The 14,520-nt window shown below is 38.5% G+C and overlaps 1 protein-coding gene across 3 annotated transcripts in view; it reads left to right on the top strand.

The window, feature by feature from the left end:
• Positions 1-5,519: 5,519 nt before the first annotated feature.
• Positions 5,520-14,520, top strand: part of LOC127856622 (uncharacterized) — a 165,062-nt gene continuing 156,061 nt past the window's right edge. Inside the window, exon 1 of one of the 3 annotated variants that reach the window (XM_052392934.1) lies at positions 5,520-5,544. The gene's annotated coding sequence lies outside the window, so the exon portion shown is untranslated. Of the gene's footprint in view, positions 5,545-5,799; positions 5,958-14,520 lie in introns of those variants that run through there. The other 2 variants (XM_052392930.1, XM_052392929.1) reach the window with 2 other exon arrangements.

Below are 14,520 nucleotides of genomic sequence, written 5' to 3'. Positions count from 1 at the left end.
TTGCTCAGGATCCATGGGACCGGCGCTTGATGTTACGTTGTTTATTTCGCAGTTTAACATTCCGTATTTGGTCCTTGCTTTTCCAGAAATCGGAGAGGGTCACGCTAGAAAACACACTGTTTAGTAGATCAACATGTAAACTTATCCATTTTAAGTTGCTATTGATGATTTGCTGAACTTAGTTGTGTTACACGGTGTAATTGGCACGGTGAAAAATGTCCATTTCTTACGGCTAATTGAGATTCAAATCAAGAAAGATAACTCATATATCCTTCATGGGATTGTACAACAAAATATGCTCCCTTTTATAATTCACAATTGCACGTGTATACCGTGCACAGTGTTTTTTTTCACAAATAGGGGAATGGTGGCGGGGCCCGTCCAAAGGGGAAAAACGCGTCGTTTTTTTAGGAAAAGGGGAAAATTAATAATTCACTCTTTTATATGTTCCGAATTTTATTATATGAATATACATGTATGTATGAATGTAATATTCACAGCTGAATTTCTCTGTCCTTTTTCTAAAATATATACCAATGATTTTTAGCCGGATTTTTTTCGAAAAAATCTCGGCTTATAGATTGATGTTGTCGGGCGGGCGGGGGGGCGGGCGGGCGGGCGGGGTGGCGGCGTGCTCGAAAATGTTAAAGTTCTTATTTCATGGTATAACTTTGGTATGCTTGGACCTAGAGTCTTCAAACTTGACATGAAGGTTGGCCAGGATTAACAGATGACCACTGGTCATTTCAAGGTCATTCATTTGAAGGTCAAGGTCACTGTGACCTTCAATATAAAAAATGTTAAAGTTGTTATAACTTTGGTATGCTTGGACCTAGAGTCTTGAAACTTGACATGAAGGTTGGCCATAACTAGTTAGTAACCACTGGTCATTTCAAGGTCATTCATTTGAAGGTCAAGGTCACTGTGACCTTGAATGTAAAAATGTTAAAGTTCTTATTTCATGGTATAACTTTGGTATGCTTGGACCTAGAGTCTTCAAACTTGACATGAAGGTTGGCCAGGATTAACAGATGACCACTGGTCATTTCAAGGTCATTCATTTGAAGGTGAAGGTCACTGTGACCTTCAATATAAAAATGTTAAAGTTGTTATAACTTTGGTATGCTTGGACCTAGAGTCTTGAAACTTGACATGAAGGTTGGCCAGAACTAGTAAGTAACCACTGGACATTTCAAGGTCATTCATTTGAAGGTCAAGGTCACTGTGACCTTGAATGTAAAAATGTTAAAGTTGTTATAACTTTGGTATGCTTGGACCTAGAGTCTTGAAACTTGACATGAAGGTTGGCCAGAACTAGTAAGTAACCACTGGACATTTCAAGGTCATTCATTTGAAGGTCAAGGTCACTGTGACCTTGAATGTAAAAATGTTAAAGTTCTTATTTCATGTTATAACTTTGGTATGCTTGTACCTAGAGTCTTCAAACTTGAAATAAAGATTGGCCAGTACTAGAAGATGACCACTGGTCATTTCAATGTCATTCATTTGAAGGTCAAGGTCACTGTGACCTTAAATGTTAAAATGTTAAAATTGTTATAACTTTCGTATGCTTGGACATAGAGTCTTCAAACTTGACATGAAGGTTTGCAAGCACACTTAGATGACCACTGGTCATTTCAAGGTCATTCATTCTAAGGTCAAGGTCACTGTGACCTTGAATGTAAAAATGTTAAAGTTCTTATAACTTTGGTAGGTAAAAATGTTAAAGTTCTTATTCCATGTTATAACTTTGGTATGCTTGTACCTAGAGTCTTCAAACTTGACATAAAGGTTGGCCAGTACTAGAAGATCACCACTGCTCATTTCAATGTCATTCATTTGAAGGTCAAGGTCACTGTGACCTTCAATGTTAAAATGTTAAAATTGTTATAACTTTGGTATGCTTGGACCTAGAATCTCAAACTTGACGTAAAGGTTTGCAAGCACACTTAGATGACCACTGGTCATTTCAAGGTCATTCATTTCAATGTCATTCATTTGAAGGTCAAGGTCACTGTGAACTTAAATGTTAAAATGTTAAAATTGTTGTAACTTTGGTATGCTTGGACCTAGAATCTCAAACTTGACGTAAAGGTTTGCAAGCACACTTAGATGACCACTGGTCATTTCAAGGTCATTCATTTGAAGGTCGAGGTCACTGTGACCTTGGATGTAAATATGTTAAAGTTGTTAATACTTTGGTATGCTTAGACCTAGAGTCTTCAAACTTGATATGAAGGTTGGCCAGAACTAGTAGATGACCACTGGTCATTTTAAGGTCAAGGTCACCGTGACCTTGAATGTAAAAATGTTAAAATTCTTATTTCATGGTATAACTTTCTTATGCTTGGACTTACAGTCTTCAAACTGGACATGAAGGTTGGCCAGCACTAGTAGATGACAATTGGTCATTTTAAGGTCATTGAAGGTCAAGGTCACTGTGACCTTGAATGTTAAAAATTAAAAGTTGTTTTAACTTTCGTATGCTTGGACATGGACTTTGCCATGACTAACAGATGACCACTGGTCAAGAGAACAACTGGTCATTTTAAAGTCTTTCAATTGACAGTGACCTTAAATGTGAATATTTTTTTCATGATTTAACTTTGGTATGCTTACCACTGGTAATTTCAAGGACATTCAATTGAGGTTCACAGTTGCGGCAACTTCAAATGTGAAAGGGCTCTAAAATATTATAATTTTTGCTGTTTCACTTTGTTGGGGTAGCTTTCATGTTATTGTTGTTCATGTATATGCATGCATTCAAAACATAACACAAGGTTTGCTCATGCCTTGAAAAGTACTTACATTTCATTTTGACCTTTGAACAATATTTCAGTAATTTAAGTATTGCATTGACAAAAACACGAAAGGTACTTTCCTGTCATTTAAATAAAAAATCCGGCTTCAATGCGGTCATCTCCGACCGCGGAACTCTTGTTTCAACATTAGTTTCAGACAGTTAAGCCTTCGTGCACAGTCTCAGTTTTCCTAGCCATTTTGAGTCTAATTGGGACTTTCTAATCGATTAAATGGCAAATGTGAGCATTTTTTTATCAATAAAATGGACCAAATTGGAATGTTTTTATCATCAAATATTGACACAATATATAAAGATACATCAGGCCTTTTCCTGGCCATTTTGGGAAAAGCATGAAATTCATATGAAAAGTACACTGATTTGGGAAATACTAATTTAATGTAACTCTTTATAATAATTCAAAATCATTAAATATTATTAATGTGTTATATACTTTGTTAGTTATGTAATGAATTGAAATGAATATTTATCATAAGAGTTCTTTATGAAAAAAAACAAACATTTTTTTTTTTAATTCTGGAGGGGATTTTTTCTACAAAATCGGGGAAAAAGATATACTCTTTTTTTGAGGGGAATGGGGCCGAATATCGGCCCCGAAATTGCCATAAAAAAACACTGGTGCATATTGTATGATTGTACAAATTGTATAATATAACCTTTTTTCGCAAAATTGTTTGCATTAGGACTATTGTATTGCGATGAAGATTTATTTGCCGGTAAGCTATAAGGCAAAAAACACACACCAAAAGTTGAAGATAAGATAGCGAACAATTTTGGACCTGAGACGTATACAAACTGTTACATCAGTTTCAGTTTGGACTTGAACAATCTTTTAATTATGTTAGGGGGGGGGGATGCCCCGGACCTTTGGGTTTTTAGTCTTTTTTTTCTTATTTTTCGGATATTAATCGTGGTTTGTTACGAAAGGAATTAAAGGGACATTTTCACTTTTTAGTACATTGACAAAATTGAATACAAAAATGTTAAGATTTGAACATTTACGTTGTAGTTTTGATATTTGCGAGGAAACAGTAATACTGAACATTTGCTATGCCCTAAAATATCAATTATATGTATATTTTGGCAATTGAAAACCTGAAAATTATGCATCCTTACAAACGCGAAACGATTGAATAATTTGTTACATGTTACGACATTACGAGGATTGCTTTTATAAAGTATACAATCGCAAATCTCTCATTGGCACGGATGTCTGAGTGTTTAAAGTGCTATACCTTTACTCCAATGGTCAGTGGTTCGAGCCCAATCGATGATTACTTTTTTGTTTCTTTAATTATATTAATGTGCTTTTAAAAGGAGCTATTTAGTTTGAATGTATACATTTATCAATATAATTAAATCATTAAATGACAAACATCAACACATGCCAAAATCTGTGAAAAGGTCCCTTTAACATCTCACCACCTGTCAATCAAACCCTTATCTAACTATCGAAGGACCAATCAGTGTACGATACATCTGGGAGCCGGTTGCTCGTTTTTTTCCCTAGACAAGCTGATTGTCGAGGTTCACATTATTTTTCAAATATATTTTCATCGGAAAAAAACGTGATTGAAAAATGGTATAACGATGTCTATGGGGTTTATGTAACTCAGATATCAAGAATAATAAGTTGAGGCGTTGACTTTATACAATTTCGAATGCCCAAAACGTAATCTTGACAAATGCGACTGATAACTTCAAACACATGTGTACAATTACCGAAACCCCTTTGTGGGATGTTAATTTATTTAAAAAAAATCTGACTTGTTGTTTATGTAGCATCTTCCATTATAAGATTGCTAAATGTCACATTAACAATGTAAATACGCATGATATCATTATATGTATGAATTACAGGTACAAAACATTGGGGATTTATTTGATTAGCTCCCCGTCATCAATCGTTATTTTGTGTCAGACGCAAGTGAAAACAATTTTGCTGTAATATTGTCATAAATAGCATCGGTAAACGCCATCTAACACGTGTGTATATCAGTAATACAACCATTACACGTGGTAACTTGGGGGATGTCGGCACCAGCGTGAGCCTCTGCTATTTGCAGCTTCAATATATAGTAATAACGAAATCTATGTTTTACAACGTTCATTAATTTCAGTAAATAGCCAAACTGAGTCATTCTTTTGCTCTTTCTCTAAAAACGATTGATAAATGTCCGGTAAGCAATGCTAAATATTATTATTTACATCTTAATATGTATACACATTGAGGATTTTCGCTAACCGCTCGCGTCGGCAAGCTTGTTTCACATACTAACATGAAAGTTAAAACCGCTATTTTTTTTGTAAAATATACGTGAAAACAATGATTTGTTAAAATAACACCCGATTTTTTTTAAAAAACAATGTATTTATTTATAATACCACAAATATAATAAAATGTCGATACACGCGCACGCGTTAAGGCTTGTTAAAAATACAAAAATACCCGTTATAAACAACTAATGTTATTTACAACTAATGTTATTTACAACTAATAGTTTTTGAATTTGAACAATAAATAAATGCTACAAAACCTTTTCAACGGTGTTTAAATGGATGATAAAAACGATAATCAAAATTATCCGGAATTTCGTGCAATCTATGTGCAATACCGCGTGTGCCACTTTGACGATGTTCTCTAACCGCTGGGTCACGTGAGCATGCACGACAAAAAAGTACGAGAGGAAAATGGCGGTACATGAAAACCAAAAAATATATCGGTAAATACTAACGCATTACAGCATGATAATAAACTAAACTGTGCATAAGTTAAGTAATCTCAGCGACAGTTTGAACAAGAATATTGTTGATTCCATATGACGATTTAAGCATTTAATTAAAATCTTCGTCTAATACAACTGTAGTGTCGGTGCCCAGCTCACAAAACATGCACATGCCTCATGATTGTGAACCAGCGGCCAATCAGAAGAGAGCTTACTAAGAGCACGAGTTTTTACGCTCTCTTCGTGCACGGGCGGTTGATGTGAGTAGATGTGTTTCCATAGGTGAGAGTGATTGCTGTTGTTGTAGTAAACCCACGAAAAGCTAACGGTGATAACACCACACAGCACTCCTTCTAAATAGAAGATTTTGTGGCGGCGCCTATTGCTTAGGGGTGAGAACTGTACAAAAGGTGCTCAATTTGGTGTTAGTTTAAACAAGAAATATCTTTAAAAAAGATATACGGCGTTGATTGTGGTCGATGTTTATGAACGATCAAAAGTTATCTCTATGAGATAAAAAAGTAGCGGATGCCTTTTTTCTGCGCAGTTCTTAGCTACATCACAAGCAAATCAATTACGGGGTGTTGCGCCAGATTTCGTGGCTTATTTTGCTTTATGTGATATTATTACTCAGATATCTATATTTACAGAATAGAAAAACACAAGAAACATGAAAATAAACGAGTGCATATAGGTCAGCCAGCAATACCCGAATCTTATTTAATTGCATAATTATAGTATAGTGAATTATTGTGCTCATGCTTAATAAACTGGTCTAAATGGATACATATTTCTAATTAATTTTATCAAAATTGGTCCTTATCATGCAAATGTTGAAAACATATTAAAATCGATGATTGACATACCACAATAATATCGCGGAATATCTTTATTTAGTATCTTTCTGATCAAAACAGACTTCAAGTGCACACAGTTTACGAGACGGCGTTTATATAAAGATTTCTGCAACTGACCGCAAACTGACCTTGATACCTTGCGGATTGGAATGCAATGCATTAAAGTTAGGTAACAATTCTGCTGCTGAAACGACGGCTTGTTTACGCCAACTGTACACGACCAAGGCAACAGCTGTGTCTAAAATATTGATATATCGACAAAGCGACTAAACAAACTATTTACTCCATCAGACAAAAATAGCATAGATTCCAATTTTTTCCTTCAATGAAAAGATTGCAACCCCTTCTGCGAACTCCGGTGATGAACTGTATATAAACTCTGACTTTCACACACTGGCCGCGAATTGACCCGAAACCTCGCGGGTTGAAATGCAATGCAAGTAAGTACTAAATATGAGAATATAGCCTTTAGTATAAACGCTTTTGCGCTGGTAATTCTCTGAAAATAAAATGTGAACGCACAAACTGTATTTATGTCAAAAATTGATTGTAAAACTGTTCTATCTATTGAGCCTTTTCATTAGAGATAAATTGTTTCATGCAGTAAAACAGTGTTAAAAAGACGCGGATATGTTTCCATTGTTCTGGTGTTATACTCAAATCAGCCAATGGAATAAATGAAGTGTATTCATTCGTACCTAGCCGCGGGAAATTTTATTTGAATGTTATTGGACACTTACAAAGGTCAAGTCAGGGTGAAAAGCTGGCTTAATACAGCTTACGCCGAAAAAATTATTTACATTGTAAGTGTTTACAGGTGGATAAGGGGGACAATGAAGGGCACATGAGTGTTTTGAAAACTTATACTTTGGCTGCCTCATGTATGTGGGGAGCACGCACACACATACCACTCACTCAGGTCAAAAGCAGCATTTAACCCTTTGCATGCTGAAAAATTTGTCGTCTGCTAAAATGTCGTCTGCTGAATTTCTAAAATTAGCATTTTCTTCGAATTAAAAAAAAAATACTATAAGAATAGCAAACAGTTTGGATCCTGATGAGACGCCACGTTCTGTGGCTTCTCATCTGGATCCAAACTGTTTGCAAAGGCCTTCAAAATTCGGTTCCAGCACTGAATGAGCTAAAAAATAAACATGTTGTGTAACATTTTGTTTGAAAGGCATGTTGTAAAATAAAGTTCATTTCACACTCATTAAATAGGTTTAATACAATATTTCATACACATATAACAGAGTGTACATGTAAAGTGAATCTGCCCAAAAATGTAATATATTTTAAACTGGAACGTTTAAAACAATCAGCGTAACAATTTGATTTTATCAGACCAATATCACAATCCGCAATACCCAAGACATTTTCTACTTTTACTCCTTCATCTCCTGATAATGCTTGTATGCATGGACTGACACAAATTTCCCACTGTATGACCGCGATTATTGCAGAATTAAGTCCATTTTAGTGTGCTAAGCTGGAAAATCATGTCACTTTTCATGTCACTCCAGCCAGCTTTTCAAAATAGAGGGAGCTTTCCCAAAAAGGGCACATTAAATGCATAGTTTTGGAAAATAGGGCATTTGGTTATAAATATACTTAAGTATATAATTTGGTTATACTATATACTTATGAATTGTAAACATTAGTGCATTTGATGATTTCACCAATTGTATGTTGTTCCTCATTTGCGTAATGAAATAATAAATATTACTATTCTAGTGTTTGTATTAATTTACATATATAGGTATGAAGAATGATATGGCTGTACCATCGCTTATGTTATCATGAAGCAGAACAGGATTCAAAAATATCTAACTTAAATTTTGGATAATCAAAAACAATTTGAAGACATGTTCAAATATGAGAAAAAGAATCAATGAAAATCAAGATGAAGACATTATGAAGATCTGATGACAAATAGAAATATACACATATTCTTATACTTTGATATTTATTCAATATTGAATTAATAAATACATTATACATGTAGTACAGTACCCTGACAAAAAACAGAAAGTCAATAAGGATACAATAACAATCACATCCAGGAGTGCCACATAACCTCTTAATGGATCAATATTTAAAAACCAGATTTTCTTTGCACCCATAAAGTCTTTGGCCACAGCTTGCAGGATTCCCTCAAACATTTCCTCACTACAATTCAATTTAATGTTCATGATTTTGGTCAAATTTGCTGTCTTGAGGGAGGCCCTGTGGGCTGTCTTTATTAATTCAACTTGTAAAAATACTCTTATGCACCTCGGCAGTAGACAATGGAAGTACGAGGGCAGTGCTCAGTAGCTTGTAGACGAGTGGGTACTGTGTGATTAGGCCAGTATATTCTCTCTTGAAGTCCTTGATGATGCTGTCCATGGTCCTCTGGTCCTTCTTCTTGGTGTTCATCAGTTGGTAAAAAATCTTCCCATTGTAGTTGTAGATTCTCTGGCTCTATGTTGAAGTCTTCCCATTGTAGTTGCAGATTCTCTGGCTCTATGTTGAAGTCTTCCCATTGTAGTTGCAGATTCTCTGGCTGTATGTTGAAGTCTTCCCATTGTAGTTGCAGATTCTCTGGCTCTATGTTGAAGTCTTCCCATTGTAGTTGCAGATTCTCTGGCTGTATGTTGAAGTCTTCCCATTGTAGTTGCAGATTCTCTGGCTCTATGTTGAAGTGGCTGGCAATCTCCTCCATCTCATTCAGTCCGTACATGGCTGGAATGTTCTCCACCAGGGAAAGGTCCAGTCTTGCTAGATTCTCGATGATGTCGCTGTCTTCAAACCGGTTCTTGATGTTCTGTGTCAGCATGTCTAGGAAGGGCGTCTTGATGGTTGTCTTGAAGTCATTGTCATCATCGCTGGTGATGCGGAGTCCTTTCTTCTCTGTGATTGTCTTCTCCTTATTTTGCCATGGACCCATCTTCTCCTTGCCGTCTTGTAAAAGGCGTAGTGACTTCTCCATTTACATCTTAACTTGGCCCAGGTTAACTTTCTCTCCTTGAAAAAATTTGGACAGAGTCGAAACTATCGGCAGCGTGTCGGCCAGGAAGAGCAGACATCGTAGTGTCTGGGTTTTCTTGAGTTCCTTGAGGATCCCATTACCTACAGGGTCATCTGTGATGCTCTTCTTTTCTAGGTCAACCACAATTGACTGGTACGACTTCGCGATGGATGTATCTGCCGCCTCGTGACTCAGCCATCTGTGGTGTTTCGCTTGGTTGATGGGGAGTGGCGCCTCTTTAAATGCTGTTTGTACCACTGTCAGGCTTGCTGTGTTGGGACAACTGTATTTGTAGTATTCGTAGATTTTCTCCAGAAGGTTGTCCGTTTTCTTCATGGCGGGTATCTTCGCGTAGTACATGTCTCAGCATGCCAGTGCCAGGCGGTGGTCTCGGCAGTGATATGTTATCATCGAGCTGTTCACTTCTTTTAACTTTGCCTCCACGCCGTTTCGTTGCCCTGTAAACACAGCAGCCCCATCTGATCCAAACGATGACATGTCCTTGGTGTGTAGTCCGAGTTCTTCAACCGATGACAGCAAAGTTGTAGTAATCGTCTCTGCATTGGCCACAGGAAGCTCCTTGTCAAAGAGGAACGCTTTCTTGATGTCTCTCCGCTCTGTGCAATATACCGTGAACAAACGACAAGTTGCTTGATTGATCTGATATCGGGGACCTCGTCACACATCAGTGAGTAGGTTGGACTTGATTTGATTTCTCCAGTGACTTGTTCTTCAGCGTGTGTGTTAATCGTGCAGAGAAGTTCATTAATAATTTCCTAGCTGGAGTATGTGGCATTCTTCAACTTTCTGAACTGCGAAAGTGTTGTTGACCCTAACCGTCAACGATACATAGGTCCATGACATGCTTCAGGAGATCGAGTGGCAGATTGTTTGAAATAAAAAATTCAAGCATCAAAGGGCATTGATGATAGCTTCTGTCGCAACGGATGTCATCTTTTTGCTAGCCTCTTGTATCGTCATATTCAGCTCTATGCCATTCGCTTCCTTTTGCTGGTTGCTGTCTCAATGTGGGTATAACTCTTGTCTAAAAAGCAACGAAATACATATGTTTTTGGAAGCGTTGTGGTGCCTGCTGTATGTGACATCTCAAAGTGGCATGCAAGTATTTGCATCCCAAGGAGCTTCACACCTTACATAGGCCACATGACTTCACACAGTGAAACTTAAAATTATAGTTTCAAAATGGCTGGTCCCTGATTACAGTTTGTTATCCCCACGCTTTTTGAAAAAAAGGTGGGGATATTGTGGTTATCTCCGCCGTCCGTCCGTCTGTCTGTCCGTCCGTCCTGGCCACTATCTCCTCCTACACTAAAAGCACTAGAACCTTGAAACTTACACACATGGTAGCTATGAGCATATGTGCGACCCTGCACTATTTGGAATTTTGATCTGACCCCTGGGTCAAAAGTTATAGCGGTTGGGGTGGGGCCGCGTCAGAAATTATCACTCATTTTTTTAGGTTATTTTACATTTACTTCTTTATTTCTACACTGATTCACTTCAAATTGATACTGGACCTCTCTTATGACAATACGGTCAATCTCAACCATGCATGGCCCCATTCCCAACCCTGGGGCGCCCCGCCCACATAGGCCACACCCACCAAAAATTTCCATTTACTATAATTTTTTCATTTCTACACGGATTCACTTCAAATTGATACTGAACTTTTGTTATGACATTAGGGTCAATCTCAACTATGCATGGCCCCAATCCCAACCCTGGGGCGCCCGTCCACATAGGCCACACCCACCAAAAAATTCCATTTACTATAATTTTTTCATTTCTACACGGATTCACTTCAAATTGATACTGAACTTCTCTTATGACATTAGGGTCAATCTCAACTATGCATGGCCCCATAACCAACCCTGGGGCCCCGCCCACATAGACCACACCCACCCAAAATTGCCTTTACTATAATTTCTTCATTTCTACACCGATTCACTTCAAATTGATATTGAACTTCTCTTATGACAATACAGTCAATCTCAACTATGCATGGCCCCATTACCAACCCTGGGGCGCCCCGCCCACATAGACCACACCCACCCAAAATTGCCTTTTACTATAATTTCTTCATTTCTACACCGATTCACTTCAAATTGATACTGAACCTCTCTTATGACAATACGGTCAATCTCAACTATGCATGGCCCCATTACCAACCCTGGGGCCCCGCCCACATAGACCACACCCGCCCAAAATAGCCTTTTACTATAATTTCTTCATTTCTACACCGATTCACTTCAAATTGATACTGAACTTCTCTTATGACAATACGGTCAATCTCAACTATGCATGGCACAATTACCAACCCTGGGGCGCCCTGCCCACATATGTCACACCCACCCAAAATTGCCTTTTACTATAACTTCTTCATTTCTACACCAATTCACTTCTAATTGATGATGAACTTCTCTTATGACAATACGGTCAATCTCAGCTATGCATGGCCCCATTACCAACCCTGGGGCACACCTAGGTCAAACATTCGGCGTGGGGATACGCGTCGGCCTCTGCCGCGCCATTTCTAGTTATCCCCACGCTTTTTGAAAAAAAGGTGGGGATATTGTGGTTATCTCCGCCGTCCGTCCGTCTGTCTGTCCGTCCGTCCTGGCCACTATCTCCTCCTACACTAAAAGCACTAGAACCTTGAAACTTACACACATGGTAGCTATGAGCATATGTGCGACCCTGCACTATTTGGAATTTTGATCTGACCCCTGGGTCAAAAGTTATAGCGGTTGGGGTGGGGCCGCGTCAGAAATTATCACTCATTTTTTTAGGTTATTTTACATTTACTTCTTTATTTCTACACTGATTCACTTCAAATTGATACTGGACCTCTCTTATGACAATACGGTCAATCTCAACCATGCATGGCCCCATTCCCAACCCTGGGGCGCCCCGCCCACATAGGCCACACCCACCAAAAATTTCCATTTACTATAATTTTTTCATTTCTACACGGATTCACTTCAAATTGATACTGAACTTTTGTTATGACATTAGGGTCAATCTCAACTATGCATGGCCCCAATCCCAACCCTGGGGCGCCCGTCCACATAGGCCACACCCACCAAAAAATTCCATTTACTATATTTTTTTCATTTCTACACGGATTCACTTCAAATTGATACTGAACTTCTCTTATGACATTAGGGTCAATCTCAACTATGCATGGCCCCATAACCAACCCTGGGGCCCCGCCCACATAGACCACACCCACCCAAAATTGCCTTTACTATAATTTCTTCATTTCTACACCGATTCACTTCAAATTGATATTGAACTTCTCTTATGACAATACAGTCAATCTCAACTATGCATGGCCCCATTACCAACCCTGGGGCGCCCCGCCCACATAGACCACACCCACCCAAAATTGCCTTTTACTATAATTTCTTCATTTCTACACCGATTCACTTCAAATTGATACTGAACCTCTCTTATGACAATACGGTCAATCTCAACTATGCATGGCCCCATTACCAACCCTAGGGCCCCGCCCACATAGACCACACCCGCCCAAAATTGCCTTTTACTATAATTTCTTCATTTCTACACCGATTCACTTCAAATTGATACTGAACTTCTCTTATGACAATACGGTCAATCTCAACTATGCATGGCACAATTACCAACCCTGGGGCGCCCTGCCCACATATGTCACACCCACCCAAAATTGCCTTTTACTATAACTTCTTCATTTCTACACCAATTCACTTCTAATTGATGATGAACTTCTCTTATGACAATACGGTCAATCTCAGCTATGCATGGCCCCATTACCAACCCTGGGGCACACCTAGGTCAAACATTCGGCGTGGGGATACGCGTCGGCCTCTGCCGCGCCATTTCTAGTTTCTTTTGTTTTAACCATGTATCTATAATATAATAATATAATAATTCACAGATTGCACATATGAATGAAGTTGTGACTAAAGTAACAATATTTTCATACACTCTAAATTAATCTTTGTTCATTCCATGCTCTTTGTGGAGACACTTTAAATCAACGGCGTTTTTTTTATTATCCCCACGCTTTTTTGAAAAGCGTGGGGATATTGTGGTTATCTCCGCCGTCTGTGTGTCTGTCTGTCCGTCTGTCCTGGCCACTATCTCCTCCTACACTATTAGCACTAGAACCTTGAAACTTACACACATGGTAGCTATGAGCATATGTGCGACCCTGCACTATTTGGAATTTTGATCTGACCCCTGGGTCAAAAGTTATGGGGGTTAGGGTGGGGGCCGGGTCAGAGATTTTTAACCAGGTTTTCCGAAGGAAAAAACTGGTTATTAGATTGGCGAATGCGGACGGGCTGGCTGGCTGGCTGGCGGGCTGGCGGGCGGGCGGAACAAGCTTGTCCGGGCCATAACTATGTCGTTCATTGTCATATTTTAAAATCATTTGGCACATTTGTTCACCATCATTGGACGGTGTGTCGCGCGAAATAATTACGTCGATATCTCCAAGGTCAAGGTCACACTTTGAGTTCAAAGGTCAAAATTGGCAATAAATGAGCTTGTCTGGGCCATAACTATGTCATTCATTGTGAGATTTTACAATTATTTGGCACATTTGTTCACCATCATGGGACGGTGTGTTGCACGAAAGAATCAGGTCAATATCTCCAATGTCAAGGTCACCACAACTTAAAATAGATTTATTTTGAAATAAACTTACAAAGGGGGTTAATTTTGTTTGTTCATTTCAAAAGTTCAATTTGAGTTGTCTCCCTTAATCAGATTTTTTTTCACAATGAAAACCTGGTTTTGTGACAATTTTGTCCCTTGTTACTCGTTTGTTTAGGTTATTTTGCATTAACTTCTTGACAATACGGTCAATCTCAACTATGCATGGGCCCATTACCAACCCTGGGGCACCCCTCCCACATAGGCCACACCCACCCAAAATAGCCTTTTACTATGATTTCTTCATTTCTACACCGATTCACTTCTAATTGATACTGAACTTCTCTTATGACAATACGGTCAATCTCAACTATGCATGGCCCCATTACCAACCCTGGGGTGCCCCTGGGTCAAACATGCAGCGTGGGGATATGCGTCAGCCTC

The sequence above is a fragment of the Dreissena polymorpha genome, chromosome 13 (assembly GCF_020536995.1).
Source record: "Dreissena polymorpha isolate Duluth1 chromosome 13, UMN_Dpol_1.0, whole genome shotgun sequence".
In the NCBI taxonomy this organism is placed as follows: domain Eukaryota; kingdom Metazoa; phylum Mollusca; class Bivalvia; order Myida; family Dreissenidae; genus Dreissena; species Dreissena polymorpha.
Note: the sequence above shows the minus strand (reverse complement) of the source record. Positions and strands in the feature narration are given on the sequence as shown.